Source organism: Balaenoptera borealis (assembly GCF_965194805.1).
Source record: "Balaenoptera borealis genome assembly, contig: HAP1_SCAFFOLD_358, whole genome shotgun sequence".
In the NCBI taxonomy this organism is placed as follows: domain Eukaryota; kingdom Metazoa; phylum Chordata; class Mammalia; order Artiodactyla; family Balaenopteridae; genus Balaenoptera; species Balaenoptera borealis.
This window is the reverse complement of record NW_028123835.1, coordinates 292,143-307,854: the sequence shown is the minus strand read 5'-3', so window position 1 is coordinate 307,854 and position 15,712 is coordinate 292,143.

Below are 15,712 nucleotides of genomic sequence, written 5' to 3'. Positions count from 1 at the left end.
GACCCTGGTCCACAAGAGAACTCCCAGCTCCATGTAATGTCAAATGGTGAAAATCTCCCAGAGATCTCCGTCTCAACACCAAGACCCACCTCCACTCAACAAACAGCAAGCTACAGTGCTGGACACCCTATGACAAACAACTAGAAAGACAGGAACACAATCCCATCCATTAGCAGAGAGGCTGCCTAAAATCATACTAAGGACACAAACACCGCAAAACACACCACCAGACGTGGACGTGCCCACCAGAAAGACAACATCCTGCCTCATCCACCAGAACACAGGCACTAGTCCCCTCCACCAGGAAGCCTACACAACCCACTGAACCAACCTTAGCCACTGGGGACAGACACCAAAAACAACAGGAACTACGAACATGCACCTGAGAAAAGGAGACCCCAAACACAGTAAGTTAAGCAAAATGAGAAGACAGAAAAACACACAGCAGATGAAGGAGCAAGGCAAAAACCCACCAGACCTAACAAATGAAGAGGAAATAGGCAGTCTACCTGAAAAAGAATTCAGAATAATGGTAGTAAACATGATCCTAAATCTTGGAAATAGAATAGAGAAAATACAAGAAACGTTTAACAAGGACCTAGAAGAACTACAACAAACAGTGATGAATAACACAATAAATGAAATTAAAAATTCTCTAGAAGGAATCAATAGCAGAATAACTGAGGCAGAAGAAAGGATAAGTGACCTGGAAGATAAAATAGTGGAAATAACTACTGCAGAGCAGAATAAGGAAAAAAGAATGAAAAGAATTGAGGACAGTCTCAGAGACCTCTGGGACAACATTAAACGCACCAACATTCGAATTATAGGGGTCCCAGAAGAAGAAAAGAAAAAGAAAGGGACTGAGAAAATATTTGAAGAGATTATAGTTGAAAATTTCCCTAATATGGGAAAGGAAATAGTTAATCAAGTCCAGGTAGCACAGAGAGTCACATACAGGATAAATCCAAGGAGAAACATGCCAAGCCACATATTAATCAAACTATCAAAAATAAAATACAGGGCTTCCCTGGTGGTGCAGTGGTTGAGAACCTGCCTGCCAATGCAGGGGACACGGCTTGAAGCCCTGGTCTGGGAAGATCCCACATGCCGCAGAGCAACTAGGCCCGTGAGACACAACTACTGAGCCTGCGACTCTGGAGCTTGTGCTCCGCAACAAGAGAGGCCGGGACAGTGAGAGGCCCGCGCACCACGATGAAGAGTGGCCGCCGCTCGCCGCAACTAGAGAAAGCCCTCACACAGAAATGAAGACACGACACAGCCAAAAATAAATAAATAAATAAATAAAATAAAATAAAATACAAAGAAAAAATATTAAAAGCAGCAAGGGAAAAACAACAAATAACACACAAGGGAATCCCTATAAGGTTAACAGCTGATCTTTCAGCAGAAACTCTGCAATCCAGAAGGGAGTGGCAGGACATATTTAAAGTGATGAAGGAGAAAAACCTACAACCAAGATTACTCTACTCAGCAAGGATCTCATTCAGATTTGATGGACAATTAAAACCTTTACAGACAAGCAAAAACTAAGAGAATTCAGCACTACCAAACCACCTTTAAAACAAATGCTAAAGGAACTTCTCTAGGCAGGAAACACAAGAAAAGGAAAAGACCTACCATAACAAACCCAAAACAATTAAGAAAACAGTAATAGGAACATACATATTGATAATTATCTTAAATGTAAATGGATTAAATGTTCCAACCAAAAGACATAGACTTGCTGAATGGATAGAAAAACAAGACCCGTATATATGCTGTCCACAAGAGACGCACTTCAGACCTAGGGACATATACAAACTGAAAGTGAGGGGATGGAAAAAGATATTCCATGTGAATAGAAATCAGAAGAAAGGTGGAGTAGCAATTCTCATATCAGACAAAATAGACTTTAACATAAAGACTATTACAAGAGACAAAGAAGGACACTACATAATGATCAAGGGATTGATCCAAGAGGAAGATATAACAATTGTAAATATTTATGCAACCAACATAGGAGCACCTCAATACATAAGGCAAATACGACCAGCCATAAAAGGGGAAATCGACAGTAACACAATCATAGTGGGGGACTTTAACACCCCACTTTTGGCAATGAACAGATCATCCAAAATGAAAATAAATAAGGAAACACAAGCTTTAAATGATACATTAAACAAGATGGACTTAATTGATATTTATAGGACATTCCATCCAAAAACAACAGAATACACATCCTTCTCAAGTGCTCATGGAACATTCTCCAGGATAGATCACACCTTGGGTCACAAATCAAGCCTTGCTAAATTTAAGAAAACTGAAATCATATCAAGTATCTTTTCCAACCACAACGCTATGAGACTAGATATCAATTACAGGAAAAAATCTGTAAAAAATACAAACACATGGAGGCTAAACAATACACTACTTAATAACCAAGAGATGACTGAAGAAATCAAAGGGGAAATCAAAAAATACCTAGAAACAAATGACAATGAAAACAAGACGACCCAAAACCTATGGGATGCAGCAAAAGCAGTTCTAAGAGGGAAGTTTATAGCAATAAAATCCTACCTTAAGAAACAAGAAACATCTCACATAAACAATCTAACCTTACACCTAAAGCAATTAGAGAAAGAAGAACACAAAAACCCCAAAGTTAGCAGAAGGAAAGAAATCATAAAGATCAGATCAGAAATAAATGAAAAAGAAATGAAGGAAACGATAGCAAAGATCAATAAAACTAAAAGCTGGTTCTTTGAGAAGATAAAATTGATAAACCATTAGCCAGATTCATCAAAAAAAAAAGGAAGAAGACTCAAATCAATAGAATTAGAAATGAAAAAGGAGAAGTAACAACTGACACTGCAGAAATACAAAGGATCATGAGAGATTACTACAAGCAACTCTATGCCAATAAAACGGACAACCTGGAAGAAATGGACAAATTCTTAGAAATGCACAACCTTCTGAGACTGAACCAGGAAGAAATAGAAAATATGAACAGTCCAATCACAAGCACTGAAATTGAAACTGTGATTAAAAATCTTCCAACAAACAAAAGCCCAGGACCAGAAGGATTCACAGGTAAATTCTATCAAACATTTAGAGAAGAGCTAACACCTATCCCTCTCAAACTCTTCCAAAATATAGCAGAGGGAGGAACACTCTCAAACTCATTCTACGAGGCCACCATCACCCTGATACCAAAAGCAGACAAAGATGTCACAAAGAAAGAAAACTACAGGCCAATATCACTGATGAACATAGATGCAAAAATCCTCAACAAAATACTAGCAAACAGAATCGAACAGCACATTAAAAGGATCATATACCATGATCAAGTGGGGTTTATCCCAGGAATGCAAGGATTCTTCAATATACGTGTCAATCAGTGTGATACACCATACTAACAAATTGAAGGAGAAAAACCATATGATCATCTTAATAGATGCAGAGAAAGCTTTCGACAAAATTCAACACCCATTTATGATAAAAGCCCTGCAGAAAGTAGGCATAGAGGGAACTTTCCTCAACATAATAAAGGCCATATATGACAAACCCACAGCCAACATCCTCCTCAATGGTGAAAAACTGAAACCATTTCCACTAAGATCAGGAACAAGACAAGGTTGCCCACTCTCACCACTATTATTCAACACAGTTTTGGAAGTTTTAGCCACAGCAATCAGAGAAGAAAAAGAAATAAAAGGAATCCAAATCGGAAAAGAAGAAGTAAAGCTGTCACTGTTTGCAGATGACATGATACTATACATAGAGAATCCTAAAGATGCTACTAGAAAACTACTAGAGCTAATCAATGAATTTGGTAAAGTAGCAGGATACACAATTAATGGACAGAAATCTCTTGCATTCTTATACACTAATGATGAAAAACCTGAAAGTGAAATTAAGAAAACACTTCCGTTTACCACTGCAACAAAAAGAATAAAATATCTAGGAATAAACCTACCTAAGGAGACAAAAGACCTGTATGCAGAAAATTATAAGACACTGATGAAAGAAATTAAAGATGATACAAATAGATGGAGAGATATACCATGTTCTTGGATTGGAAGAATCAACATTGTGAAAATGACTCTACTACCCAAAGTAATCTACAGATTCAATGCAATCCCTGTCAAACTACCACTGGCATTTTTCACAGAACTAGAACAAAAAATTTCACAATTTGTATGGAAACACAAAAGACCCCGAATAGCCAAAGCAATCTTGAGAAAGAAAAACGGAGCTGGAAGAATCAGGCTCCCTGACTTCAGACTATACTACAAAGCTACAGTAATCAAGACAGTATGGTACTGGCACAAAAACAGAAACATACATCAATGGAACAGGATAGAAAGCCCAGAGATAAACCCATGCACATATGGTCACCTTATCTTTGATAAAGGAGGCAAGAATATACAATGGAGAAAAGACAGCCTCTTCAATAAGTGGTGCTGGGAAAACTGGACAGGTACATGTAAAAGTATGAAATTAGAACACTCCCTAACACCATACACAAAAATAAACGCAAAATGGATTAAAGACCTAAAAGTAAGGCCAGACACTATCAAACTCTTAGAGGAAAACATAGGCAGAACACTCTATGACATAAATCACAGCAAGATCCTTTTTGACCCACCTCCTAGAGAAATGGAAATAAAAACAAAAATGAACAAATGGGACCTAATGAAACTTAAAAGCTTTTGCACAGCAAAGGAAACCATAAACAAGACCAAAAAACAACCCTCAGAATGGGAGAAAATATTTGCAAATGAAGCAACTGACAAAGGATTAATCTCCAAGATTTACAAGCAGCTCATGCAGCTCAATAACAAAAAAACAAACAACCCAATCCAAAAATGGGCAGAAGACCTAAACAGACATTTCTCCAAAGAAGATATACAGATTGGCAACAAACACATGAAAGAATGCTCAACATCATTAATCATTAGAGAAATGCAAATCAAAACTACAATGAGGGGGCTTCCCTGGTGGCGCAGTGGCTGAGAGTCTGCCTGCCAATGCAGGGGACACGGGTTCAGGCCCTGGTCTGGGAAGATCCCACATGCCGCGGAGCAACTAGGCCCATGAGCCACAATTACTGAGCCTGCGCGTCTGGAGCCTGTGCTCCACAACAAGAGAGGCCGCGATAATGAGAGGCCTGTGCACCGCGATGAAGAGTGGCCCCCACTTGCCGGAACTGGAGAGAGCCCTCGTACAGAAACGAAGACCCAACGCAACCATAAATTAATTAATTAATTAATTTAAAAAAAAAAAAACTACAATGAGATATCATCTCACACCGGTCAGAATGGCCATCATCAAAAAATCTACAAACAATAAATGCTGGAGAGGGTGTGGAGAAAAGGGAACACTCTTGCACTGTTGGTGGGAATGTAAATTGATACAGCCACTATGGAGAACAGTATGAAGGTTCCTTAAAAAACTAAAAATAGAACTACCATATGACCCAGCAATCCCACCACTGGGCATATACCCTGAGAAAACCATAATTCAAAAAGAGTCATGTGCCAGAATGTTCATTGCAGCTCTATTTACAATAGCCAGGACTCGGAAGCAACCTAAATGTCCATCATCGGATGAATGGATAAAGATGCGGCACACATATACAATGGAATATTACTCAGCCATAAAAAGAAACGAAATGGAGTTATTTGTAGTGAGGTGGATGGAGTTAGAGTCTGTCATTCAGAAAGAGAAAAACAAATACCGTATGCTAACACATATATATGGAATCTAAGGAAAAAAAAAAAAAAGGTCATGAAGAACCTAGTGGCAAGACGGGAATAAAGACACAGACTGGGCTTCCCTGGTGGCGCAGTGGTTGAGAGTCTGCCTGCCGATGCAGGGGACACAGGTTCCAGCCCTGGTCTGGGAAGATCCCACATGCCGCGGAGCAACTGGGCCCGTGAGCCACAACTACTGAGCCTGTGCGTCTGGAGCCTGTGCTCCGCAACAAGAGAGGCCGCGATAGTGAGAGGCCCGTGCACCGCGATGAAGAGTGGCCCCGGCTCGCCGCAACTGGAGAAAGCCCTCGCACAGAAACGAAGACCCAACACAGCCAAAAATAAATAAATAAATAAATAATTAATTAATTAATTAAAAATGAATATCTGCTTAAAAAAAAATTGTCTTTAAAAAAAAAAAAAAGACACAGACCTACTAGAGAATGGACTTGAGGATATGGGGAGGGGGAAGGGTAAGATGTGACAAAGTGAGAGAGTGGCATGGACATATATACACTACCAAATGTGAAATAGATAGCTAGTGGGAAGCAGCCGCATAGCACAGGGAGATCAGCTCGGTGCTTTGTGACAACCTAGAGGGGTGGGATAGGGAGGGTGGGAGGGAGATGCAAGAGGGAGAGGATATGGGGATATATGTATACATATAGCTGATTCACTTTGTTGTACAGCAGAAACTAATACAACATTGTAAAGCAATTATACTCCAATAAAAAAAATTTCTAAAAATTAGATTTTAGGTTCACCTACATTTTTACTCTTTCAGTGCTCTTCAGTCTTTATTGTAGACCTGACTTCTCCCCCTTTAAAATTTCCCTTTAGCTTGAAGAACTTTCTTTACCATTTCTTATAGTGCAGATAGGCTGGCACCAAATTTGTCCAGCTTTCCCTCATTTAAAAATTTCTTTGTTTTGCCTTCATTTTTTAAAATATATTTACTCAGGATGTAGAATTCTATATTGAGAGTTTTTGGTTTTATTTCAGCCCTTTAAAGATGTCATTCCATTGCCTTCTGGCCTCCATTGTTTCTGATGAGAAATCAGTTCTATTTTTATATTGTTCCCATGATGTACATGTGTCTTTCCTCTCTCTGATCTTAATATTTTCCCTTTAACTTTCATTTTTGCCAGTGTGACTATAATGTCTAAGAAGGGTGTTTTGTTCTGTTTTTTAATTTATCCTATGTGGGGTTCTCTGATTAGTTCTGTTAAGCTTCTTAAATTTTCAGTCTTTTGTTGTTGTTGTTGGACCAGGATTTTCTTATGTCTTTAAAAAAATGGGAAAAAATCCAAATACAGAAAGACTATTTACTCACTGCAAAACATTCAGAAAAAAATCAAAACATTTTAAAGATGAATGTCATCTGCAATCTCACTGTGGGATATTTCCACAAATTTTTTCAATGCACTCCCCCCACATTTTACATAAATATGATTATTTATGCAATAATAAATATTTAATCACCTCCTTGTCTTGTTAAGAATATCTCATGGCAAAGTTCATATCAATATTTAGAAAGCTACATTGTTATTTTTAAATTTTTATTGGAGTATAGTTGATTTACAATGTTGTATTAATTTCAGGTGTACAGCAAAGTGAATCAGTTATACACATACATATACATGTACCCACTCTATTTTTTAGATTCTTTTCCCATATAGGCCATTACAGAGTATTGAGTAGAGTTCCCTGTGCTATACAGTAGGTCCTTATTAGTCATCTATTTTATATATAGTAGTATGTATATGTCATTTAAGGATAAAGAAGACGTGGCACATATATAGAATGGAATATCACTCAGTCATAAAAAAGAATGAAACAATGCCATCCGCAGCAACATGGATGGACCTAAAGACTGTCATACCGAGTGAAGCAAGCCAGACAGAGAAAGATAAACATCATATGATATCGCCTATATGTGGAATCCAAAAATGAGCACAAGTGAACTTATCCACAAAACAGGAATAGAGCCACAGATGTAGAAAACAAGCCCATGGCTACCAGGGGGAAGGGGGGGCGGGGAGGGACAAACTGGGAGACCAGGATCTACATCTTTTTTTTTTTTGGAGTATAGTTGCTTTACACTGCTGTGTCAGTTTCTGCTGTACAACAAAGTGAATCAGTCATATGTATACATATATCCCCTCTTTTTTGGATTTCCTTCCCATTTAGGTCATCACAGAGCACCGAGTAGAGTTCCCTGTGCTATACAGTAGTTCTCATTAGTTATCTATTTTATACATAGTAGTGTGTATATGTCAATCTCAATCTCCCAATTCATCCCACCCCACCCCATTTTTTGTTTTTTTTTTTAATTTGGTACTTCTCTGGTTGTTTGAGTTTACATGAAGTTTTTAGTTACTAATATTGCATTTTTCAATTCTAGGATTTCCATCTTGTTATTTTTTATAGGTGCCAAATCCCTTCTGAAATTCCCCATTTCTTTACTCATTAAATGACTCGTTTCCTATAGATTTTTAAACATTTGCACTATATTGTTATTCTAAAATTCTTATCTGAAAATTTTAACATCTGATTTGCCTGTGGGCAAGTGACCATTTTTCTGTTTCTTTGCAAGTCTTCTAATTTTTTATTTCATGTTCAGCAGTGTCTAGGAATGGCTCCTCTCTCTGAAGTTAAGTCCTTATAGATTTCTTTGTGTCCATAGCTCTTTGATGGCTTTAAAGAAAAGAATGATTTTGTTATTTTTGTTTGCCTAGTGACTTGTGGTTGTGTTGTTAGGGGTGAGGGTCTTTCACATATTCCTATACGCTAGTTAGAGGTGGAATACCTCATTTAGGTTTTGTTGCATAATAAACTTTCCCAAAAGTTAGTGGATTGAAACAACAATCATTTGTTTAGCTCACATGTCTGTGGTTGGCAATTTGGTCTGAGTTCACCTACATGGTTTTTCTGGTCTCCGGTGGGGTCTCAATACATCTGCAGCCAAGTACTGGTCAGGTTGGAGGATTCACTTCTGAGTGTTGGCTGCCAATCAGCCAGTACAATGTGGGCAGCTGAGTGACCTGTATCTCATCCTCCAGCAGGCAAGCTCAAGTGTGTTCCTATGGCAGCTTGGCAGCAAAACCAGCCAGACCATGAAGGTTTCCTGAGGCCTATCCTTGAAACTAGCAAATGGTCACATCTGCCACATTTTATAGGCCAAACAAGACACAAGTCCAGCCCAGATTCAAGACATGGGAATATAAACTTTGCCTCTTGATCAAAGGAGCAGCAAAGTCACAGCAATAGGCTGTGTCATGGAAGTGTTGAGAATTGTAGCTTTTTTTTTGTGCAATCAACTAAACGTATAACAGTTTGTTCCTTTTGATTTTTTTTCATTTTTAATTAAGCATTCAAATTACCTTTTCCAAAAGAGCAACAAAATCTACTTTTCTATGTTTCTCAGAAAAAAAAATAATGTATCACAGACTGCAGTCAATCAAAATTGGTAGTGTTCAATCCATGAATACCAACAGTGTAGGGTAATCATATAATGACTTCAGAGAAGCAGAGGTAGGTTTTTTCTACTCTAACCCCATGAGTCTACACTTTAAGCAGTGTTTTGGTTTGAGGAAGGACAGCATAAGAATAGCGCTGTCAGTCTGGGGCATTTGAGGAAGAAGAAATCAGTTCAGACCAAGACTCAAAATCACACCATAAGACAGATGGTTAAAGGAATCAGAGCTGTTTTTCTTGGAGAAGGGACTCTTCAATAAAGATAAGCCAATAGGCTTCAAATATCTATAGATTTGTTTGGTTTAATCATTTTTTTAAAATCAGGAATTGGGGGTTATTTTCTTACCTAAACTATTTGTGTTGAGATATAATTCATGCGCCATAAAATTCAACATATGAAAGTATACAATAGAGTGGGTGTTGTTACATTAAAAAGGTTGTACAGTTATCACCACTATCTAATTCCAGAACATTTAACCACCCCGAAACCCCATACCTGCTAGCAGTCACTCCCTATTCCTCCCTCATCACAGCCCCTGGAAACCACTAATCTACCTTCTGTCTCCATAGATTTGCCCATTCTGGGTATTTCATAGAAATGGAAATGTACAACTATGTCGTGTTTTGTGACTGGCTTCTTTCATTCAACATGATGTGTTTTATATCTATCCATTCTGTAGCTTGTATCAATACTTCATTCCTTTCTATAGTTGAATAATATTCCATTGTGTAAATAGATCATATTTTTAACCATTTTAGTTGATGGACATTTTGGTTGTTTCCACTTTTTAGCTATTATGAACATACTGTGAACATTCATGTATAAATTTTTTTTGAAAACCTAAGATTTCTGTTTCCTTGGATATTATACCCCTGATTGTTGGGTCAGTTTCATTTATTCTTGAAGGCAAAGCCAATGCTAAAAGCAAAGAATTTTCTACCACAGGAAACTATGTTCACAATGGAATGAACTTCATTGAAAGATAATAAGCTGTCTGTACCTGGAGAGGTAGCAGAGCAAACTGGATGAGATTCTTGACAGAATATGGAATGTTAGACTAGCAAGATGCAGGACTATAGAGTTTAGGAGCAAATATTCTGGTGCCTAACTGCTTGAGTTCAAATTTCACTTTTGCTACTTGCCAGCTATGTGCCAGCTTTGGGCAAACCACTTAATCTGGTTTAGCTTCTGAATTTCCTCATATTTAAAATAAAAACACCTAACTCCCTGGTATTAAATTACATACTATATGTAAAACTCCTGGCACAAGTTCTGGCACAGAGTAAGTGCTCGAACAATAGAAGCTGTTATCATTACTACGATCATCATGAGACTTGAGTTTTAGAAATCCTTTTTTAAAATACAAACTGGAGATCCCTTTATCATTTTACTCTTCTACTCACTCATACTCTCTCCATTTCTCAGTTCCTCCGTGTTTTCTTCTCCAAATAAAGTTTTCCAGACATAAACAGATTAAAAATCACCTGGAAGCTAACCCAAACTCTCTATCATTCCACGGAGAACTGGTTTGATTCACATTTAAAGGAGTAAATTAAAAGGTGTATTTGTAACCAAGATATAATTCCTTGAGAGGACTCCAGTCTCCTTTAGGTCAGCAGGGCCATTATTAGGTCAGATGACCTTACACGTGTCCCTTCCAACTTTCCCATGAAGGAGCTCAGAGAGTTCAATTCACCTGCCTAAGCAGTAAAGCCAGGATCAAACACAGTTAATAGAATACGGCGGAGTGGGGACCTCAAAACCTGGGTCCATCTAACTCCAGAACACAGCTGAGTGTATTACCAAATGAATAGTTCATCAAACAAATTAACAAAGTTGTTGAAAAAATGCCAACATTTCTCTATTTATCCAAGTAAAGTGTATAAATATATATATATTGCTTACTGTATACCAGGCACCAATCCTGAGCACTTTACATGTGTTAATTGGCTCAAACTTCATAACAGTCCCATGAGGAGGAACTATTATTACTATGATGATGTCCATTTTACAAATAGGCAAATGGAGACACGGAAAGATTAGTACCTATTCAAGATGACTCACCTATTATGTGGCAAAACTGGAATTCCAATGCTGGCCCTGGAGCCCATGCTGTCACCCATTATGCTATGTTGCTATAGCACAAAGAGAAAAAACTGACAGTAGGTAATTTGCCTACCTACTAAACCTTTACTTCTCCCAAGATGCCCCCCTTCTTGTCAGGTGTGAAATCTCCTGTGGCCAGAAGAGAGGTCCTATATGCTAGATATCACTGAAGTAGCCTGAGTCCCAAGCAGGAAATTCCACAGTATTCCCAGACCCAAAGCCACAGGAGTAAGGAAAACACTCTCCTTTTACAAGAAGCTTAGGGTTCTCTCCCTGTTCTGGATGCATCAGCCACCCCTGCTCTTGACTCCTGGTTTCTGCTCCTCCTCTCTCTCTGCTTCTTGTTATTAATTACCTCTGCAGACTTCTGGTGTCTTCAGCCCAATAGTTCTGAGCTCATTCTGTCTACCCAGAGGCTGGTTACTCTTAACCTGCACTCTGCCTCCAGTCACAAGCTACAAGGCCCTGCATCCCACAGGTTAGTGATAACACTCAGCCTCTTCTTTCCTGATGTGCTAGGACTGGAACTGTGTCCTCCGGCACCCCCTTCACCCTGTATAACACATCACCCTTTGCTTTGGCTTCCAGTCAGACAAGAAAACGAGCAAAGTTCTCACGCCAGTGGGCAGCAGGCATTGGGATTCTTTCAGAAAAACACTTGCTCTTCAGCATGACATAATTCAGTTAGCCTCCACCCACTGCAGAGGTACTCTGAATCTCTCCTCTTATATGAACCAAATGGCATCTTTGAAGAAAGCACTTGAAATTGCCCACATTCAACATCACGAGATTACTTCTAAACATTTCAAAAGCTATGTTTGCATTCGAAATATATTTTACTTTTATATGACTCAGTTGGCTCATACCCTAACCCCATTTTATGGTTAAAGAGAATGATGCTAAAAGGTTTTAAATTATTTACTTTCCATCAGTGGCTCTCAAAAGTTAGTACATGTAAGATACACTTCAGGTGAGCAACAAGAATGGGTCCGTTGTTCTGGTTTTTAAAAATCTGCGTTTTCAAAAAGGAATCTTCACTGATACCCCCCCTCCCCTCCTGTCACCCCTCATTTATTCTGATACAGGTAGCCCAATACTCTGAGAAATACCTCAACAGAGTAAGGGAGTCTGTGGATAGAATTCAGGGGTCTATGCATTTAATAGGAAAAAAGTTTCGCATCTTTGTTTTCAGTATCTTCTTATTGAAATTTAGCATTTCCTTCAATAATGAACGTAAGTAGCAGACCATAGTTGTATTAGCAGGGTCTGTGATGTTGTCACCAATATGAGTTACAGATATTTTTATATCACATGGGTTTTGCAGCTGTTTCAAAATACCTTTTACATTTCACCAGTTCTTCAAAATTATAGTTGTAATGAGACTTGCTGCTATATCTCATCAATGTATTTTTTAAAAAGCACATGGAAAATTTCATTTTATTCAGTATTCTGATAATTGTAATTTAATAGAATTGGTGGCTTTTGTAATCCAACATGTATTTTATGCATTTAAAAGCATTATTCTGAGAAGGGTTGCACAGGATTCACCACACTGATTAAAGGGTCACTAAATTTAAAAGAAAAAAAGTTTAGGAACTTCTGTTCTCAGACCTTCCCCTCAACACCTCTAACTGCCACGATGCTCACCTGACTAGGGAAGCCAATCTATTGGCTGGGTTGAGCCAATCAGGTTCTCCCTCTTAATTTAAGAAACAGCCAGCTGTCAGACTGGAGAGACTCTGGGGATAAAAGGTGTAGAATCTGGGCTGCAGTGAGTTCTGCTGAAAGCCACAGACAGACATGAAGAAGTTGAGAGAGCTGGCCTGCACAGAGCAGGCAAAGTGAAGGAAGCAGAAATCAGCTCCATGGGTTCCAATCTATGAACTGAGATGGGCTAAAAGAAAAAGGCCATTCCAGTTGCCCCATGGCTCAGCTGTATTTCCTGTCTTAGACCTTCATGAGGTTCACTTATCTCCTTATAATCTGTCTCCCTCCCCTTTCCTAGTTGGGGTTTCTGCTCCTCGTAAACAAGGCCTTGACTGCAACTGCCCGTGTGCCCCTTATTACTCATTCCAGTGTCTGTCCGTATTCATCCACATCATCACTTAGGTTGCATAATGGTAAAGAGTCTGTATGTTCAATTCAGACTTCTTGAATGTATCCTCTGCCACTTTCTGGCTTAAGAACATGGGCAAGTGGCCTAGCCTTTCTTGTCTTATCTGAAAATAAGGACAAGTGCCTCCTTGTCTTATCTGGAAAATGAGGACATTAACAGGATCTACCTAAGGTGAGCATCCAATGAACTAATACATGTAAAATATATGCCTGGTAGGGAGCAAGAGCTTGGTAATTGCACGCAATTATGACGATCATTGTCCCTAAGTCACAGGCCTTGGACTCTACACGATCTGTACCTGCTCACCTCATTTTTCAGCAGCACAGCCCTAATCAGAGCTAACAGTGATAGACAGGCCTAGTTTGGGACCAGGTGCCTCCACAAATTGGCATTCTCAATCAGCAACCCTAGACTTGCTTTTTGCAAAAAGTTTCCACGTCATGAAGATTCTCAGAGTCTTGTTCAAGTATTAGAATGGATTTACTTTACATGAGATAATTGTTTCTCATATGCTGAGGCTTCTCTACTTGTCTGGGCCAAAATATACTACATCTCCACTACCAGGCAATTGGCTCAGACCCTTGCTAACACTGGGACCCCTTAGCACATGGAGTGTGCTAGATACAGGTGAGGAGCTGCGTGCTCTCGCGGGAAGGACAGTTACTAATGTACCCCTGAACTGAACACAGTAGCTCCAAGAAAGGACAGCCACCCCTCCAGGCTAACCACCTGATCATGCACATCTCCTCCACAATGTGACCCTGAGCGCTTCCTCTCTTATTTACAAATACCATCTAGCACCAGGTTCTGAACATAAACACACAGTGGAGCAGCTGCTGCTTCCTGGACACACATCTACCCTGGAGGGCTGTCAAAGAGGCAGAGGCACAGAAAGCTTGCTCCAAGGGTTCAATTTCAGATCTCATATCTACTTGGCTTAACCTCTGTACCTCAATCATTGGCATACACATCAGGGAAGTCACCTGGGGTTGATGTAGAATGCTAGAAAAGCTTGTCTGAGATTTTTTTCCTAACCATCAGGCAGTTTCATTGTTGCCTTTGGGTTTAGTTCTTTTAAGTGATTGATGCGGGGAAAAAACTTCTAAAGTTCAACTAGACTAAGAACCTCTATCCAAAGAAGATGAATAATGTAATTAACCAAGATAAGTGCTGGTCTAATTCTTAAAGTCTACTACAGACAAAGATTGTGAAATCCCTCCATTCTCTCACTATACCCTTTAATCATGCTAACATTAGGAAAGTTATTAGAATAATAACAATAATAATATTAATAACAGTGAATGAGTATTTAATAAATGGTAGCTATGTGCCAAATAATTTCCTAAGTATGTTACGTGTGTTAGTTCATTTAACTTTCATAAAAAATGCAGCAGGTGCTATCATTATCCCAATTTTACAAATAGGCACAGGGAGGCTAAGTGATTTGCTCAGGGTTATTTATCCTACTAGTCATGGCAAAGCCAGGATTGAAGCTCAGGTACCTGGATCCAGGGCCAACTGCTTAACTAAGACATGATTCTGTCAACCAGCATTCCTTCTGCTACAAGTTGAGCCCATTTTCCCTTAAGCATCTGTGGAATATAATAAAACCACTTAAAACAGCCTTTCCCACTGTCCTCAAAGATGGGAAAGTATCTCTTCACCCCTTCATCTATTTCTCCTGCAGACAGCTTTGGCATGGACTGCCCAGGTCCTCTGCCAATGCTGCCACTGAGTTCCTATGCAACTCAGCTGCATTCTTTTCTGGGTTCTGGGTCCAGAAAGGGTAACTAATCTCTTATTCTTACAAGATTCAGATTGTCACATGTGCCCACTCAGGAGAGAATGTAAAATTTGGCCAGTTTTTTACCCATTCAGCTCCTGGACTTTATCAGGGGAATCAAGGAGTATTAAAGACATCTCCAGATTTCTAAAATCAAAGATTTTACCAACACACATCCTTTCTGCATCTCTGCCACCTTCCAACTTTTTCCATGGCCACTGCTCTGTACATTGCAAATGAAAATGAACATATCTTTCAGCTCCATTCCAGGCTCTCAGTAAGGATTCTTAGTTCCCTGATGCCTTGGCTCAAGTAAACACTTCCTTACCTAGTGATGAAGTGTCACCATCATAACTGCACTGTCCTAAAGGACCATCACCTGAGCTTTGTGTCACAACAGAAGACACTAGCACTCCCTAGATTGGGTGTTGGGCTGGAGGGCAGCATGGTAATGTCTTGCCATCTGGCCT